Source organism: Mus caroli, unplaced genomic scaffold (genome assembly GCF_978045245.1).
Source record: "Mus caroli unplaced genomic scaffold, Mus_caroli_1 scaffold_8, whole genome shotgun sequence".
Classification (NCBI taxonomy): domain Eukaryota; kingdom Metazoa; phylum Chordata; class Mammalia; order Rodentia; family Muridae; genus Mus; species Mus caroli.
Genome location: NW_028227263.1, coordinates 113,614,718 through 113,625,867, shown reverse-complemented (window position 1 = coordinate 113,625,867; position 11,150 = coordinate 113,614,718). Strand labels below are relative to the sequence as shown.

The window sequence follows — 11,150 nt, the reverse complement described above, 5'->3', positions numbered from 1 at the left end:
ATGGGCATAATTACTCAGACCAGTCCAGCCTCAATCAAATAATAAAATAAAAAGGGGGAGATGTGGAGAGCCATGCCGCGAGCAATCATTGTGGAGAGCCATGCTTGCCGCGAGCAATCACCATTATAAGATGGTGCTGGACTCTGCTGTACCTAACTAGTAAACAAGCCTTGTACGCAGGTGCAAGAGTGAACTCACTCCTAGTCACTGCCCATTCTCGGGGTGTAATAGTGGGGTGATGGGCGAGCAACAAATCAGGAGCTGGCACGCCATATCAGGTGCTGAAATGCCATGGCTGAGGGCTATAAAAGCGACTCCATTTTCTGGGGTTGGGGTCTTCCCTCTTGAAGAAGCAATAAAGCTTTTACTGCAGAAGATTCCGGTTGTCCCGAGTGTGTTCTTGCCGGCCAGAACAAAAGCTCAGGATAGGTTTCCATTAGTAAGATGCTTACATTTGCCTTTTGCCATCTGGTAATCTCTGGCATTAGTTGTTAGAAAACTCTCTGGTTGGAGCTTGTATCTCCTGTGATTCTGTTATCCTCTGTCAGCAGTCCTGGGAGCCCAGCTCTCTCCTGAGTCTCAGGGGTCTGAGTACTTTCTACAGGCAAGCTATCCTATTTCTTGGATGGTACACAGAGGTCTGGCATTCAGGCCTGCCCTCTGGCTGAAGATGAATGCCTGAAACAGGGCCTGTATCAGAAGATGTGTTGCCAAAGCTGTCTGCCAGCTGACCTGTGCAGACTGTTCTCCAAGGGACCAGGGACACAAGATGGCTCCCTCACCTGCTCTGGCAGTTAGAGTCCTACCAGGAGGGCACCTCTCCTCTGGCAGGGAAGGTGCTCAGATGTCTGTAGCCCTAAGTGGGGGTCTGTACCAGAAACTGTGTTGCTTCTGCCTGTCCAAGAAGTTGTGTCACTTCTGCAATCTGCACTCTCACCTTTGCAGACTAGTCTCTGAGGGACCCAGGGCAAAAGATGGCTACCTCACCTGCTCAGACAATCAGTGCCCTCCCTGTCAGACACCTCTCCTCTGGAGGGGAAGGTTATCAGATGTCTTGAGCCTGAAATGAGATCTGTCACAGAAGATGTGTCACTTCTGCAGACCACTCACTCCCCCTCCGCAGTCTGCGAGTTGGCCTGGGTAGACTGTTCTCCAAGGGCCCAGGACACAAGATGGCTCCCTCACCTGCTCAGGCAGTCAGAGACCTCTTGGGCAGACATTTCTCCTCTGGCAGGGAAGGTGCCCAGATATCTGGAGCCCCAAACCGGGTCTGTCCCAGAAGCTGTGTGCTTCTGCCTGTCCCAGAAGCTGTGTCGCTTCATCAGTCCTTACTCTCCCGTGAGCAGAGTGGTTTCTGAGGGACCCTGGACACAAGATCGAGACTTGAAGTTTTTATCATACATATTGTTCACTTCCTTAGTTAAAGTCACTCAAAAGTATTTTATATTATTTGTGACTATTGTGAACGGCGTTGTTTCACTAATTTCTTTCTTATCCTGTTTGTCCTCTGTGTAGAGAAAGGCCATTGATTTGTTTGAGTTAATTTTATATCCATCTACTGCATTGAAGCTGTTTATCAGGTTAAGAGTTCTCTGGTGTAATTTTTAGGGCCACTTACATGTACTATCATATCATCTGCAATGAGTGATATTTTGACTTCTTCCTTTCCAATTTGTATCCCCTTGATCTCCTCTTGTTGTCTAATTGTTCTGGCTAGGATTTCAAGTACTATATTGAATAGGTAGGGAGAAAGTGGGCAGCCTTCTCTAGCCCCTGGTTTTAGTGGGATTGCTTCGAGTTTCTCTCCATTTAGTTTGATGTTGGCTACTTGCTTGCTGTATATTGCTTTTATGTTTTGGTAAGGTCCTTGAATTCCTGAACTTCCCAAGACTTTTATCATGAAGTTGTTTCGTATTTTGTCAAATTTTTTCTCAGCATCTAATAAGATGATCATGTGGTTTTTGTCTTTGAGTCTGTTTGTATAGTTGATTATATTGATTGGTTTCTATATATATTAAACCATCCGTGCATGCCTGGGATGAAGCCTTCTTGATCATGATGGATGATCATTTTGATGTTTTTTTTTTTTTGATTCAGTTTTTGAGGATTTATTGAGTATTTTTGCATCACTGTACATAATGGAAATTGGTCTGAAGTTCTCTTTCTTTGTTGGGTCTATATGTGGTTCCACTATCAGAGCAGGTATCCTCTATACCTATTTTCCGTAGGTTTGGACTTCTCATTGTGTCCTGGATTTCCTGGATGTTTTGAGTTAGGATCTTTTTTCAATTTGCATTTTCTTTGTTGTGTTCATGCTTTCTATGGAATCTTCTGCACCTGAGATTCTCTCTTCCATCTCTTGTATTCTGTTGCTGATTCCCACATCTATGGTTCCTGTTTTCATTCCTAGAATTTCTATCTACAGAGTTGTCTCCCTTTGGGTTTTCGATATTGTTTCTACCTCCATTTTTAGATCTTAGGTGGTTTGGTTCAATTCCATTACCTGTTTCATTGTGTTTTCCTATAACTCTTTAAGAGATTTTTGTGTTTCTTCTTTAAGTACTTCTACTTGTTTAGCAGTGAATTCCTGTAATTTTTTAAGAGCTTATACCTGTTTTGCAGTATTCTCCTGTAATCTTTAAGTGAGTTATTAATGCCCCTCTTAAAATCCTCTATTACTGTCAGGAGATATGATTTTAAATCCTAGTCTTGCTTTTAAGGCGTATTGGAGTATGCAGGAGTCACTGTAGTGGGGTACTAGGTTCTGATGATGCCCACTGTTCTTGATTTCTTTTAGTAATATTCTTACACTTGTCTTTCACCATATTGTAATCTCTGGTGTTAGAAAATCAAGCTGTCTCTGGATGAAGCTTGTTCCTGCTTTGATTCTGTTAGCCTCTGTCAGCAGTCCTGGGAGTCCAACTCTCAGCTGAGTCACAGTAGCCAGAGCACTCTCTGCAGGCAAGCTCTCCTCTTGCAAGGCAGGTGTCCAGAATTCTGGAACTCCGATCTACTTCCTGAGTCCCGTGATGCCTAGGTTTTGGGTGTGCTAGGGGTCCTGTGTTGTGGAGAGTCCTCTGGATCCTTGGCTCCCTCCACTTGGTTCAGGAAGACGATGGCGGGGCTGGCCCCAACCAGAATGAATCCCAGCTCTGGTAGATCGGGGTTCCTTTGTCCCTCCATCTGCTGGCACAAGACCCTCTGGGATTTTTTGGTGTTGATGTTCTGTTCCACTCACCTATGATTCTGAGGTCCTGGGTTCCTAGGGGTGCTGCAGAGTTGAGAGACCTCTGGGTCCCGAAGGTCCTGCAGGGTTCACTAATGTTCATTTACCTGCCATGCAACCATTCACACCAGCATGGGTTTATAGGTTATTTCACCATTATAGTACAATCTAATGTGATCTTTAGTTTGTTTGTCAAATTGTTTCTTATTTTTCCATTACAAGTTCTTAATGCTTACTGATGCCAGTTTTCACAGACATTTGTAGGTGTATGTTCATGTGTTTGTGTTCTTGTGTGTGTGGGCCTGTGTATGGATAGAGGTATCAAGGGGTGTGTGTGTGTGTGTGTGTGTGTGTGTGTGTGTGTGTGTGTGTGTACGTGGAAGGTCAAATGAAAATTTAGAGAAGTTACTTCTCTTCTTATACCAGGTGGGTTCTGAAATTTGAACTCAGGTGTTCATCTTCAATCAGTGCACCTTTAATCACTGAGCTATCTCAACAGTCTACAACTAATTATTTGAGACCAGGTCTCTTATTGAACAATTTATTCTCTGATTTGTTAATAAAAACTGATGTACCAAAGGCTGGGTAGAAGAGAAAACAGGGATGCACTTCCATCAGCCAGGGGAAAAGAGGAAAAAGAAAAAGAGAATTCAGCTACCAGGAAAAAGTCTTAAGGAGACACGTGGGAAAACACCTGGAGCAGAGACAGCCAGATCAATAGTAACATGTAAGTATCGGCTCTCTGCTCCTCCCTATTTTAGACACAGCTACATATTTTTGTGTAGTCCAAGCCTCTTCCTGTAGACAAAATGGTGAAGGTCAGTGTGAACAGATTTGGCCGTATTGGGCGCCTGGTCATCAGGACTGCCATCTTCTCTCCACATGGCAAAGTGGAGGTTGTTGCCATCAACAACCCCTTCATTGACCTCAACTACATGGTCTACATGCTCCAGTATGACTCCACCCATGGCAAATTCAATGGAACAGTCAAGGCCAAGAATGGGAAGCTTGTCATCAATTGGAAGCCCATCACCATCTTCCAGGAGTGAGACCCCACTAACATCAAATAGGGTGAGGTTGGTGCCGAGTATGTCGTAGAGTCTACTCGTGTCTTCACCACCATGGAGAAGGCCTGAGCCTACATGAAAGGTGGAACCAAAAGGGCCATCATCAGTGCCCCTTCTGCCGATGCCCCCATGTTTGTGATGGGTGTGAACCATGAGAAATATGACAACTCACTCAAGATTGTCAGCAATGCATTCTGCACCACCAACTGCTTAGCCTCCCTTGCCAAGGTCATCCATGACAACTTTGGCATCATGGAAGATCTCATGACCACAGTCCATGCCATCACTGCCACTCAGAAGACTGTGGATTGCCCCTCTGGAAAACTGTGCCGTGATGGCTGTGGGGCTGCCCAGATCATCATCCCTGATCTGATGTGCTGCCTAGAGGAACCTGCCAAGTATGATGACATCAAGAAGGTGTTGAAGCAGGTGTCTGAGGGCCCACTGAAGGGCATCTTGGGCTACACTGCGGACCAGGTTTTCTCCTGCGACTTCATCAGGAACTCCCACTCTTCCACCTTCAATGCCAGGGCTGGCATTGATCAAAATGTAACCTTTGTCAAGCTCATTTCCTGGTATAACAATGAATATGGCTACAGCAACAGGGTCGTGGACCTCATGTCCTACATGGCCTCCAAGGAATAAGAAACCCTGGACCATCCACCCCAGCAAGGACACTGAGAGCACTAGAGAGGCCTTCGGTTTCTGAGGAGTCCCATTCCCAACCTGGCCCCCATCACTGAGCATATACCTCACAATTCTCACCCCAAGATCCCCATAACTGGATGGGCTTAGAATGCCCTCCTACTCTCTTAAATACCATCAATAAAGGTCGCTGCAAACCCCCTCCCCCCAAAAAAGTAAGTATCTTGGGGAATGTTATTAGAAGGTAGGCAGTTTAGCTTAAAGAAATAGAGCAGATCAATGGTTGCCCACTTTTTCTGCTATAATGCTTGATTAAATATATAGAATGGCCACTGTCTCATTTATTTGGAAAATAGCCAAGATATACAAGAAACAGCTTCTTTTAAAATTGCATTAACAAAAAGCTCAGCTTCCTTGGTTCTGAAGAATTCAGTAATTCTCTTATTTACCCATGAGCTTATCTACCAGCCCAAGTGCAGATCTCCACATTCCACCCAGGGTTACAACAGTATGGGGAATATTCACAGGTATGGGGTCCGGCCTCACAGTCACCTGCTTTGCAGTCACTGTCACCTGCCTCCCATTCACCGGTCTCACAGTCACCTACCTCACAGTCCTGTCACCTGCCTCACAGTCACCTGCCTCAGACTCACTATCATCTACTGCACAGTTATCTTCATCACAATATCTGTCACCTGCCTCACAGTCACCTGCCACACAGTTAGTCACCTGCCTCAGACTCATTGTGATCAACCTCTCAGTTATCTTCATCACAGTCTCTGTCACTTGCCTCACAGTCACCTGTCTCACAGTTAGTCACCTTCCTCACAGTTAGTTTCCTGCCTCACATTTAGTCACTTGCATCATTGCCACCGACCTTTATGACTGTTCTGATGGCAGCCCTGGTCCCTTGCCAAACATCATTCTAACCCACATACTTGATAAAACCTCATCTGTCATTGTGACAGCCATCTCAGTCTGAGAGATGAGTCCAGTGTTATTAAGTGCACCACCCCCTTCCTTACACTTAGCACCAATGCCACAATCCTCTGAATGTTTCCTTCCCTAAGAATAATCAACTTCTACTTCCATCCTTGTATACATCGCCAAAATACCCAGTTGGTCTTCATTTGGTATCTTGGTCCTGAATTTCTCCAGACTTGTGTGCAGACATACACTCAAGGCCTTCACACAGACTTCTCTAGGACAGCTCAGATTCAACAAAGCTCCAAACATACTTCTTAACATTCCTTATAAAAAATGATGCAACTGATCTGTCCATATCAGCAGACAACATTTTCTTCTGTTTAGTTATAGACATCAAAAGCCTAAGGTGGCCTTGTGTCCCCTCTTTGCCTCTAATCCCATTGGACTCTCCCAGACCAACAGAAGATATTCCTTTTCTCTGTACCTGAAATCACAATGATGATCCATCCAGAACCCTGGACTTTGGCCTTCACAAGCACTCTCCCCGAAGCTACTGTGTTAAGCCTATCTTCTGCTCTCCACTCCTGTGCCAGTGAATATATGCTCCTCCCACTCTGTTCACCTATAGAGCTGGGAATGCCTGATGTGTGGATGTGTGTGAGAGAGGAGGGAAGGAGAGGAAGAAAGTGAGAGAAACCTCAATGAGCAGTGACTGCATTTAGAACACTCTTGGAAGACATGCTTCACTGAGACAGGTCATTGAATTGGGTGGAAAAACAGGTATTTAAACCTTTGGGGGTGAGAGGTAGCTTTGATGGTGAGTGTATATCAGGGGTTTGAGCCATGGTGCTGGAAATGCCTCGTTTGCAGTTGAACATGGCCTTGTAAGGGGAAACAAATGACGTCTAAACTGGCTACAGGGCTATGTGAGCTCCAGCGGTGGGGCAAAGGTGGGGGCCCAGTTTTAAGCAGTCTAGGATATGCAGTCCTAATCCTGCTCATCTTAAGACAATATTTCCAGGATTTGGACATGCCTCGAAATCACTCTTGCTCCAGGTTTGCTTCTCACATCTCCAGAGATCCATTGGTCCCACAGATGTCCAGTAAACCCTGATTCTGAAGACCTTCCCCACAAACTCTAAAGCTTCCAAAGTCAATAATACCCCACAAACAAGGGCTCAGATACTCAGCTGCCACTCTAGTCCTGGATCCTGCATCTTAGCTCTCTGATCCTGCAAGACATGATACTGAACTACAACTGACTGCCAGCTGTCTCACTTCAGGATGTGCACACATCACTTCAGGTACCTATTATATTTTCTAAAGGACATGCTACTGGTAGTCAGATACTGGGATGTGTCCATACATCTGCTGTTCTGGATTGAGTATCTATGTCTGATCAGAATACAGGTGTAATAATCAGAGATAAAGGCAGGTTATTTCAAGACAAATTTCTAGTCTTCCCTGCAGCACAGTAGCCTAACTTCTGTGTTTAACATATACATCAATACATATATGAACAAAACATATACGACCATATGCCCATAAAAATTTCATAACTAGAATAATGATAATAATATATTAAAAAGTAAAGTTCACAAAATACTTCCACAGTGTAGTCCTCCCTCGCACTCAACTCCAAGTCATTTTTCCCTCTGAGCAATCTCTAGAGACATTTTCTAATCCTGTCTAGGAAGGAGTCTTCTCAGCTCATCATGATGGCACCAGGTCCCTCAGAATTAAAGTCCCTCTGCTCAAAAGTGCAGTTTCCATCACTCCTCACATGAATCTTCAAGCCTCTCCACATGCAGAGAAAACTTCTCAGGCCCTCCTTGCACTTGGTGACAGAAACAGAGAAACTTACTCTAGGGAGTCTCTCTGGTCCTGATCATCTGGACCGAGTTGAAAAGACCTGGGCAGGCACAGCTCTGACTTCTAATATGCACTTGGCTGAACTCAAGTGCTTCCTGGGGCCACAGAACCTTCCCAGGTAGTGTGTCCACATGGCAGCCACCTGCACACCAGGGGCTGAGCAAAGTAGTTCCAGGCTATGTCCCAACTGAAGCACTGTCAGCTTGTACAGCTGTCACTTAAGCAGTGTCCTCCTGAGTCCGACTTACATAGTTTTCTTGAGTTTCTGAGTTCCTTAACTCACTGCAGTAGCCCAAACTCAGATTCTTCAAATCCCATACAGACAAAGCCTCAGCCTCACAAAACCTGGAAGTTTCACCCTCGGACACCAAGCTGAGTCTTATAGGTTATGAAGTTCTCAAGGCATGACCCTTCATAGGCATGAACATAGTCATGTTGCACAACAGACATATACAGATCCTTGGTGGCCATACTTGCTGGTGTTCCAAAGTTCTGCTCCTTCTCCTGCTTCAGTGGTGTACAGAAGATTACCATAGCAAGGTCTGAAACATTGCACAGGATACCTTATTTCTGATATTTTTCAATGCTATGAAACCACATGACAATGGAAAATATATGTTCACCCAATGACCTGGGAATTAAAATTAACCCTTATTTCTATTCAGATGCATGTAGGCTGACCTTTTAATATGTCAGCTGTGGGACTGGTACTGTGGCTCAATAGCTAAAGGCTCTTGTTTCCCTGGTGGCAACCTGAGTTTAAACTCCAAGACCTACATGATAGAAGAGGACCAGACCTACACTTACAGGTTGTCATTTGTTCTTGACTCAAAAACATAGAAAGAAAGAAAGAAAGAAAGAAAGAAAGAAAGAAAGAAAGAAAGAAAGAAAGAAAGAAAGAAAGAATAAAACAAGGAAAGAAAAACAGAGAAAGAGAGGGAGATGGGGAGGGGGAGGAGACAGAGAGACAGAAAAAGAGAAAGAGAGGGAGAGAGGGGGATGGGAGGGGGAGAGGGAGAGAGAGGGAGGAAGAGAGAGAGAGAGAGAGAGAGAGAGAGAGAGAGAGAGAGAGAGAGAGAGAGAGAGAGAGAGAGAGAGAGAGAGAGAGAGAGAGAGAGATTAAAGGCAGTTGTGTGGGGTCATTTATGTTAGGGTAATGAAAAAAATTCCAAGTAGGATCATGATTTCATGATTGGAAAAACTGGGCAAATGTTGTTGAGTTGAGTAGATAGAGACACCAACTCTAAGCAATCTTAGATCCCCATAGAAAACATATCTATGTAGTCAGCCATTTTCAAAGTAACAGATATTCATAGAAGTTGCTAATTCAGAATGCGTGCAAAGCAGTAATTTATTACTGTGAGAATGTAGGATTCTGTTAAATGCTATTTTTTTCAATTTTTAATATTTTTATTACATATTTTCCTCAATTACATTTCCAATGCTATCCCAAAAGTCCCCCATAGCGCCCCCCACTTCCCTACCCACCCATTCCCATTCTTTTGGCCCTGGCATTCCCCTATATTGGGGCATATAAAGTTTGCACGTCCAATGGGCCTCTCTTTCCAGTGATGGCCGAATAGGCCATCTTTCGATACATATGCAGCTAGAGACAAGAGCTCCGGGGTACTGGTTAGTTCATAATGTTGTTCCAACTATAGGGTTGCAGATCCCTCTAGCTCCTTGGGTACTTTCTCTAGCTTCTCGATTGGGAGCCCTGTGATACATCCAATAGCTGACTGTGAGCATCCACTTCTGTGTTTGCTAGGTCCCTGCATAGTCTCACAAGAGACAGCTATCTTTGGGTCCTTTCAGCAAAATCTTGCTAGTGTATGCAATGGTGTCCGCGTTTAGAAGCTGATTATGGGATGGATCCCTGGATACGGCAGTCTCTAGATGGTCCATCCTTTCATCACAGCTCCAAGCTTTGTCTCTGTAACTCCTTCCATGGGTGTTTTGTTCTCAATTCTAAGAAGGGGCACAGTGTCAACATTTTGGTCTTCATTCTTCTTGAGTTTCATGCGTTTAGCAAATTGTATCTTATATCTTGGATATCCTAAGTTTTGGGCTAATAACCACTTATCAGTGAATACATATTGTGTGAGTTCCTTTGTGATTGTGTTACCTCACTCAAGATGATGCCCTCCAGGTCCATCCATTTGGCTAGGAATTTCATAAATTCATTCTTTTTAATAGCTGAGTAGTACTCCATTGTGTAGATGTACCATAATTTCTGTATCCATTTCTCTGTTGAGGGACATCTGGGTTCTTTCCAGCTTCTGGCTATTATAAATAGAGCTGCTATGAACATAGTGGAGCATGTGTCCTTCTTACCGGTTGGGACATCTTCTGGATATATGCCCAGGAGAGGTATTGCTGGATCCTCCGGTAGTACTATGTCCAATTTTCTGAGGAACCGCCAGACTGATTTCCAGAGTGGTTGTACAAGCTTGAAATCCCACCAACAATGGAGGAGTGTTCCTCTTTCTCCACATCCTCGCCAGCATCTGCTGTCACCTGAATTTTTGATCTTAGCCATTCTGACTGGTGTGAGGTGGAATCTCAGGGTTGTTTTGATTTGCATGTCCCTGATGATTAAGGATGTTGAACATTTTTTCAGGTGCTTCTCTGCCATTTGGTATTCTTCAGGTGAGAATTCTTTGTTCAGTTCTGAGCCCCATTTTTTAATGGGGTTATTTGACTTTCTGGAGTCTACCTTCTTGAGTTCCTTATATATATTGGATATTAGTCCCCTATCTGATTTAGGATAGGTAAAGATCCTTTCCCAATCTGTTGGTGGTTTTTTTGTCTTATTGATGGTGTCTTTTGCCTTGCAGAAGCATTGCAGTTTCATGAGGTCCCACTTGTCAATTCTCGATCTTACAGCACAAGCCATTACTGTTCTATTCAAGAATTTTTCCCCTGTGCCCATATCTTCAAGGCTTTTCCCCACTTTCTCCTCTATAAGTTTCAGTGTCTCTGGTTTTATGTGAAGTTCCTTGATCCACTAAATGCTATTTTAAAAGTACATTTATTTTAATTCTGTATTATCATGTTTGCATGAATGTCTGGTTACCATGAGACTCTCTCTGTGAGCTAGAGACCAGAAGAGGGTCTCCTTGGATCCTCTAGAACTGGACATATAGACGGTTATAAGCTGTAGTAGGTACTGAGAATCCTTGTCCTCTGGTAGACCTCTTAGCCACTGACCCATCCCTGCATACCAGGATATTTTCCCCACTAGAAAGTGACTTTACATTCACTGGCAGTTGTGGTTGAAAAGTATTTATATCAGGAGTAAAGCTTATCTAAAAAAATCAGTTGTGCAATACAAAGTAACTAGAAACACAGTTATTCATTCAATTGGTCCAAATTGGTCCTGAGACAACATTATTGGTGAAATGTACAAAAAT

The 11,150-nt window shown here is 43.9% G+C and overlaps 1 pseudogene; it reads left to right on the top strand.

Moving 5' to 3' along the window:
- Positions 1 to 4,035: 4,035 nt before the first annotated feature.
- LOC110288429 (glyceraldehyde-3-phosphate dehydrogenase pseudogene) lies at positions 4,036 to 4,938 on the top strand (annotated as a pseudogene).
- The last annotated feature ends 6,212 nt before the right edge of the window (positions 4,939 to 11,150 follow it).